The sequence below is a fragment of the Dreissena polymorpha genome, chromosome 1 (assembly GCF_020536995.1).
Source record: "Dreissena polymorpha isolate Duluth1 chromosome 1, UMN_Dpol_1.0, whole genome shotgun sequence".
Taxonomy (NCBI): Eukaryota; Metazoa; Mollusca; class Bivalvia; order Myida; family Dreissenidae; genus Dreissena; species Dreissena polymorpha.
The window spans coordinates 160,587,964-160,597,221 of record NC_068355.1 but is presented as its reverse complement, the minus strand read 5'-3'; the positions used below and the strand labels follow the sequence as shown (position 1 = coordinate 160,597,221).

Genomic DNA, 9,258 nt, shown 5'->3' with positions numbered 1-9,258 from the left:
TGCGAAAAAGGAAACTAACGGCGTTTCCTTCTTAAAAATGTCGCCGTTCATCGCCATTTTAATGGCGGTCATCGAATCTTTTATACCCTAACACGCTAAGCCGATCCTCGCCATTTTACTAAGTAATTTTGTAAGTAATCGACAACTGTACAACTTGAATCAATGATAGAGGGGGGAATGACCGTTGAAAAACTTTCATGACCAAATCCATAAACTAATCATTCTGCCAGGTTGTAATTTGAACTCAAACACCGGAATAAAGAAATCGTCACAATATTTTAAAACAACACGTCTGGTAATGTAAACGAACCTTTTTCCAGCTGATGCAGCACGAACGCGGGCCCCGGAACTCAACCATTCGACGCCACGGTGGCGATGTACCTTAAGGAGACCAGCGAGCTGTCGTCTCTCTGGGGGCCGCCGGCCCCATCCCCAGCCCATACATGCCCGGCTTTTACACGTTCGAGCGTCTAAATGACGGCATCACCGTGAGCGCCGTCGATTCGCCGTCAGCGTCACTTAGTCCTATGACGTTCACCGCTCGTGTCGCCGCTCGCATCACCACTAACGCCCACAGCGTATCGCCTGGGATAATATGTCAACCAACTCCAAAAGTATAGTTATTGTTAAAATTCGAGGGAATTTATTATTACGTTTGAATGTATTGTTGAGATTCAATTATATAAACAGTGTATACCTGTACATCGATTAAGAATAGAGAGATGTTCGTTTGTCACGTGTATGGATATGAAGAAAATAATAACAGTTTGTTTTTATAAACTTAATATAGTACCATATCTTGCAATAATACGCTATGCACTGACTTCACATTTACATTTCGTCGAAATGGTGTATTAGTTTCCTTATGTATGTGCTTAAGTTATCATTTTATAGTTGTAATTATCTTGATTCATTATTTTCAAACTGTATTTTTAGTAAACAATATTTATTATTTTTATATGTGCCGTATATGCGTACATTAACAGTATCCACACGAGCTGGTTCAGTCTTACTTCAGCCACCCGGAAGCCGTCTGCGAGGCGGCGGGCGCGTCTTCTCTTCATGAGCATCAAGTGGACGAAGAACGTTCCCCGCCTTCCTAAGGCCTCCCCTTCCGGGACCAAGTCCACGCTCCTAGAGGACGCCTGGCGAGAGCTCTTCGTTTTGGGGGCCGCTCAGTTCCAAATGCCGCTGGATGCTGGGGCGCTCTTGGCTGCAGCAGGTGAGTTTGCGCTGATAGTTTATGGATGAAAGTTTGGCCCGTCTGAATGGGTAATATTATTGCGTAAGCCCGTTACTGTCTGAAAAGAAATACAGTATATATCAAAATATCAAATTTTAATGAGCTTTCCTTAGCATGTACATATGAGTCGCGTTCTGAGAAAACTGGGCGTAATGCATGTGTGTAAAGTGCCATCCCAGTTCGCACAGACTAATCAGGGACGACACTTCCGCTTTTTTGGTATTTTTTGTTTAAAGGAAGTCTCTTCTACACGAAAAGCCAATGTAGGCGTCACGTGGTCTTCCCTGATTAGCGTGTGCAGACTGCATAGGCTAACTTGGGACCGACACTTTACGCATAAGCATTATGCCCCAGTTTTCTCAGAACACGACTCATATAATTAAGAAACAAATGTCTAAACGTACAACGTGTCCATGCACCTTGAATTCTTTAAATAAGATAACTGCCTAAAGAGTTATAAGGCCACCTTAACAAATTATATAGTAACTTGCATGCTTATATATACGCAAAACTCTTATTATACATTAAAGCCTTGACTTTAGCATGTTAGAACTCTACGTAAACTAATCACACTGTAACGAATGCTGTATAGACATCCCTTCCTTTCCTCCCAGGCCTGACCAGCGAGTCGCCGTCTGACAAGGTGGCCAGTATCCTGGCCGAGGTTCGCGCGCTGCAGGAAATCATCGCTAAGTTCAAGGCCATTCAGGTGGACGCCACCGAGTACGCATGTCTGAAGGGAATAGTGCTTTTCAAAACAGGTAATGAACCTTTTAATGTATTACATTGGGAATTAGCATTAACAATGAGTAATTTACTATAATATCACAATATATTATGATTGGATATTCGTGATATATAAGGTCAACGGTGGGCTAACAGTTTTCTTAATTGTTCAGATTAGGAAACTGACAATTGTTTTTCGAACGATAGTTTTCCCGTTTCTCTGTGTAAAGCAAGTGTGTATACGTATTTTCGGTAGTGTGATTTATTGCGTTGATTTTATCTGATTTTACTCAATAACACTTCCTATACATGCTTGCCAATTCATCTTACTTGCAAACATAAATTACGCAATTTAATCCATTTAATTAACGCCGATGCTGTGCTCTAGTTTAAGAATAAAAACCATGCTTGGTCGTTTTTGAGACAGTGTTTATCTTATGCGACTTTGATACTTTCAGTTTTACATAACAATGCTAACGGCGAAGTCCGGACACTGCGCGACTTTCACACCGTGGCATCTTTGCAGGACCAGGCACAAATGACCCTCAGCAAATATATACAAACGTCTTTACCCCACCCAGCCGTTCAGATTCGGAAAACTTCTGCTTTTATTGCCCACACTCAAGACTGTGAGCGGCAACACTATAGAAGAACTATTTTTCAGAAAAACAATCGGAACTATACCGATGAGCGTCTATTAATAGACATGTTTAAATCGAATGACTTTTGATGAGGTAATTATTAGGCCAAACGGCTTTGTAAATATGATTATTGCATTAATGCAATAGTGCTCTCCCTTTACAGGGACTAAATGTTGTAAATCAAGCATAATATTCAGGTTTGAGCGGTTGAAAATCGCCGAGTGACATGTTTTGCGGCATACGATGAACGCACTACTTTCTCCTCAATAGTCAAAGGACAACATGTACGTAGCAGTTAACAATTAATGTATAAATATTTGTGTTAGGGCTATGGTTACATTATGCATAATATAGACGACCAATATATACGTGTTAAACATATTTATTTCATGTTTTATTTAATCACATGTGGCAATTGCATTATAACAAACATACGGTCATAGCGTTATTATATCGCTCTTAGGTGTTCATTTGTATAGTGTTATTTTTATTTCATTTTATTTTATTTAAGAAAGATCTTGGTTTTATTGCTCTTAAATTGATGTTATGTTCACTATAAAATCATCTGCACCTGTTGTAGTAATCGCAACTAAAATGGCAACAGCATTTCTTTTTTAAATGTTATAATTTCCACACATCGAAAGTCACTAACTACATAATTACCCGAGTCCGGCACAATTTGTAAGAAGTGTCATATTCTAATGAGCCTATATTATGGCCATTTGATTGGCCCGCACCGACAATTTTCAACAAACCACGGGAAGGAAGTACAACCAATTTTTTGGACGTTTTGACACTTGTTTTGGAAGACATATTGAATTTAAACACAAATGACTTTGCAGTTTTGGACATTGTGAATGTGTATTTTTAAATATATGGTGGTAGAACTGCATTTTTTTCAGATATACATAGTATCATTTGTAAGTTGTTAAACATATATAATTTAAAAATATAATATAAAAGTGCCCGAGTACGTGAACACATATATGTCATGATTATGGACCTTTTCAAAATGAGATATTCAAGAAATGAAAGAAACAAATGTGTGCGATCCTTTTATAATCACCATTGCAAGTGGAGATTTTTCAATCTGGATTCATTAAATAAATTATACGACATAATAAATGAACGGACAAGAAAAATCATATGCCACATGGCTATTTTCTCACGACGTAAAATAATCTGCACGGAATCTTGTTGCGAATTGACCGGCATTGTCAATGAAAGAGAAAACGCTTCTCACAAACTATGGCGATAATGAGGCGGAAATTACCGACTATCTTCCTACTAATCTTACCTCCAACTGGAGAGTATTCACAAATGGCGCATGACAACTATTTGACGTGACGAGTTTTAATGGTGATTTAATTGAAATTTCTTCTTTTATTGGAAAATTACAGGGTAATTGTGGGATATTTAGTTAACACACACAGTCGAGTGACAAAATGGAGACAATGTCATGAATAATTAATTTTGACTGGTAGTTAGTGTAAATAAAACCTAACCACTCTACGAAATCAAACGAATTGATTTAAAGCTAATCGATGTATATGGGCTTTATTTTGGCTTGATTAAAATAGATTTGAAAGAGAAATTAATTAGCGTGCGATATCAGTCAATTTGTCCTTATCAGATAAGCGGATCTGGTATCAATGTGTGTAACATATACTTTTATTAAATTCTGTATAATAGCTGTCCGTTTCGATAGATGGGGCTAGATAGCGAATATTTCTTAATTAAAGTTGGTCTAATGCATTGACTTTGTTTCGGGTTCAAAACCTCAAATAATATCGTAAAAAATGACGAGTGTCTTTAGACAAGACAATATATATGAAATTAAAATGAAATACAGTCCATTCTATAGAATTTATATCGTATTACATAGCATTATGATCATCATCATGATTATTAACATTATAATCAGCATGATCACATCATTTATCAACAACAACAATTATAACAACACGAACATCTTTTATGTCTTTCTCTCCATCGTTTGCTTCTACATCATATATGATGATTTGTAATGTCACAAACTAATAATACTCAATACCATCGTCCTAAGCGTAAATAAAGCAAAATACTTGCGGTTAATCACGTGAAATAATACAAATATCGTTAAACAAAAATAACATGTGTTAATATAATTCAGTTAGATTATAAAACAAATTAGTATAGGATCTTTTAACTGTCCACAGGTGAACTCATTAGGTATTGATGTTGCTGGATTTGAACGAGCTTCGTCCTAGGAAAAATTATCTAATTGCACAGGCTAATCAGGGACGACACTTCGCTTACTCTGGATAAACGTTAAGAAGAGACCCCCCCATTACAAAATCATTTAAAGCGGAAAGTGTCGTCTCCGATTAGGACGGCACATTTCGCTTTTATGTTTTTGTGAATGATGTAGGTCTCTCTATCTTGGCTGACACTTTACGCATATTCGTTAAGCCTAGATTTCCCAGAACGCAGCCTAATTGTACATCCATAATGTTAATATGACAACATTTCCCACATTAACACACGGTGCAAGTTTATCACGATACTTTCTAGTATTAAACTAGATTATGTAAAAAATGTGTCATACTTATTATAAAACTTATTTAATGTTCACTTGTTCACGCTATAAAACATATTTGGAATAAACTATTATTGATACTTACCAAGTTTTAGTTGCTTAATTAAAAATGTAATGAGACATTATTAATTCCTCTAAACTTAGATTATCAAGAACACATTTTCAGTAAATACGGGGGCGCGATCGGAAATAACCAGATGGGTTCGTATGGGTGTCGTATACATGGGCTATATAACACTTCCAAAAAAGTCAGTCTGACAAGCTAACGCAATTGTTGGCACACTTGCTTCTAACCCTGATGAACTGAGTTTGCTCCCCTGTGAGCGCATGTGAGTTCGATTGGTGGTCAACCCACCAGACAGGCTGTGCTTACACTAGGCACTCTTGTCACCCCAACTCGCCTACCCTTATAAACGATACAAAATCACACCGAAAAGAAAAATCTTTCTCTTTACCACATAGATACTATAGATAGATACGTTTTTTCACGCTTTCTTTGTTAGTCTCTAAGAAAGTTATATTTAATTATAGACCTTTCTTACTAGATGCAAGCTCTTAGGGCTTCATTTCCATACATTAGATACTGATGGGCAGCAAACAGCATAAAACCTGAACAGACTGCGCCTGTGTTGGCCTGTGCTATTGAAATGTTTTGAGTTAAACTGAGATTAGACAGAGGCCATTAAAGCTGTTAATTTTGAAATCCCAGTTCTTTCTTGTTTTCTCAATGCTATACGATGGTCATATGTATTATGCTTCCAATTTTTGTTTAAGCAAATACGAAGATGTGCGACCAACCAAACGAAGATCATGAATGATGATCTCTGTATTTTGTCTCTTCAACCCATCAACACAAGCACAATGTTCACACGTGTTTTGTCTTACATGTATGTCTGAATGGTGTATATCTGTGATTAAGAATCTGATCTCTTCAACAACGCTTCGATCAAATCCGACCATAAACCAAACATAGAAAGATAGCTCTTCTGTTAAAGAAATCAATCACACCTGCACATGGTATGCAATTATTTAATTAACAGAAAAGCAAGTGGTTGTTTGTATTTGAGCAATTGAAATGAACTGGAATTTCAATTAGGAAACGAAGTCACGAAATCAAACTAATTTGCAGCTATCTGTGTATGTAAAGATAAACAAGCACCTGTGTCGCGGTGATCCGTATGTGTTCTAATGTCGACTTCATACTTGTTCCAAGTGCACGAAACTCATCGCAAATACCACCGACTGCAAGAATACACATTAAGTTGGTCTTCAACGTTGACTGAGAGACTCTTTAGACCGGCTTCTGTTGAGAATCGGAAATTAATCGTGTTTGAAAATGAATGTCTTTTAAAAAGTCACGGATGGTAAATATTGGCATAGATACTTGTGCAGAGAATTTGTGTCAACTTCTGCCGATACCTCTGTTTACATTGTATATACTTATGACGGTGGAATAAAATGCTCTTGTAAAAATAAAATAGATTGTGGTTTGAATAAGAAAGTGGTTATCTGTGCAAATACGCTGACAATATCTGGTGTAAGGTTACAGATGAACTCTGCAGTGACTTCAAGTTTCGTTTGCTTTTCTGACATGACCGCATCTGTCAAAGTCTAGACGCCTGTAAAAATGATCCATTGCTCACTTGATCTAACCTGCAGAATGCGTGCATAAACACTTGGGACATATTCGGCTTTGGAAATCATGTTGTCATACAGTAGTGATAAGAAATGTAGAACATTCACATCACTGTTACTACAGTAAACTGTTATGTTTTCGGACACTCACATTTCGCAGAGCTTTTTTTTAACAACTTGAGTATTTATACAGAAACAACGGACATGGACGGACGTGATTGTAATAGTTCAAAATTTGTGTACATAACGAACGATTTATATCAAAATGTCCAACAAAGATATTGAAAATATGCACTCTTTCAGATCGCCAAATCATTGTGTTAACCTGTTCATTTTTAGTTATTTCCCTCGTTATATTGAATCGTGTATCAAACTTGTTATACAAGGTCAATGCTCATGTAAAGTTATACAAAATGGCATATATTCATTTAAACAAGAACGCGAAGTACACAGAAATATCGATGTTAACAAGACACTGCAAACGTTGATGTTAAAGAACATACACTGACTGAATATCTATTCAACTATTGGACTCACATTTAATTTCGCTGTTTGTTCAACATCGAACTGTAGAAAACATATTATTCAATAAACCATGTAAACGTAATTTCAATCGTCATATATATATATATATATATATATATATATATATATATATATATATATATAGGGAGAAAGGTGTGTGAACAACCAGATACACAGACATACAAACAGACTTACATATTCCCATTTGAGACTTCGGCGTGTGCGCATAGCTACGGTGCAGAACGAGGCATACGTACTATGAAATCCCCATCCCCCAAAAAGGATGGTTCATTCACAGTTATATATCTCGCACATACACCGCAACACATCTCGACGTGGGAATAATTTTTACATACACAGAATGGACAATGTTACATACATAAACACTTATTTACAAACATGAAACCATAGTTGTATTAGGGAAGTATATATATATATATATATATATATATATATATATATATATATATATATATATATATACTAGCTTTCAATTCATTTGACCTAAAAAGAAAAAAGTTTGAATATATAATTCACACGTGAAATGGCCGGAACTACTATTTTACTCATTAAAATTTATGTAAATACACAGCAGCAGTACGGTGTTACGGGAAGTTATACCATCTTAAATTATATACCTTTTTTGTAACGAAATAATTCTTTTGACAATAAACAACAATAATGACTCAGTTATGTCACACATTTCTTGAACAGTCAAACGAACAATATTCTGGTGCATTGGGTCCTGGCATTATAAACCATTTGATCACTTTAATGTTAGAGCGGAACATTTCCAGCCTCGACGGTGAATGATGGTAACGATTCCCGTTGAACTTAACAGAACTGGTACATAACACAAATCCGAAAAGTATCGCATTACAAACAAATTATTACTTTAGGGAGACTGGAGAAAACCATACTTATGCGCAGTCAAAACTATGAAGAACCAGAACTGACCAGAAACTGACCTTTTCGCACGTTTATATGCTTTAGTTGACGATTCCATGTGGAAACTATTGTTAAAATGGGTGATTCTGTTCAATTGTAGACACAAACGGTGTAAGTTTTTTCGGAAAGGGATACATATTAAAGCAGTTTTCGCCTAGGATACGATTCTTGGGCGCATTCACATTAAATAACAACGAGTATTAGTGTGTGATAATGCACTATATGATGCAGAAAGTGTGTTTTTCTGCGTGCCTTTACTAAATAATTTCGTACAATTTCCTGACACTGCAAAACTTAGGAAATATCCCCATTTTGTTCACTACACGCACTTGTTACTGCGATTTATCTTTATAAGGTAGGTACATGTCGATTTAGAATGAAAACGATGACGGAATCCGGTTAACATCATCGAGTGCAACAAGACAATTGACGGCTTGTAAACATATTCCTTTACAGACGAAACTAAATGTCTTTTAAAATAGAACTCGTACTTAACTATTAGTCAAATCATTATTAAAGGATTTGAATGCTATTATAGTAAAAGACGGGCAAGTAAACATGTTTACCTCATGTGACCAGGGACTGTTGTACATCACTTAAATACGTACATACGCACACGTTTCATTGCTTGGTTCGATAGACCAGTTTAAGTTCTATGAACAATATGAACCTGAATAGCTGATTCAGGCAAGGTTAAATGTTCATACAAAACATCAAGTCAAATACCATCGCAACTGTCATTGTATTACAAAACCGTTAACAATCATCACAATACAACGTCTAACTATCATGCTGGGTAGGCGTACATTATTCGTTGAAAGATACCAATCTCGACTTCAATATAAAATCTGAATGATGTTTGATCCATGAGCGATGTAAGACAACCCTCGCAGCATGGTGCAGCCTGCATGGACCCGTCTCGCTAATAAGAGCAAGACGTTAAACGGGCATGGCGACGTGAA

At 36.5% G+C, this 9,258-nt stretch overlaps 1 pseudogene; it reads left to right on the top strand.

Annotated features, from left to right (window-relative positions):
- The first annotated feature begins 323 nt into the window (after positions 1-323).
- On the top strand, positions 324-2,699 carry LOC127858363 (nuclear receptor subfamily 2 group E member 1-like; annotated as a pseudogene).
- The last annotated feature ends 6,559 nt before the right edge of the window (positions 2,700-9,258 follow it).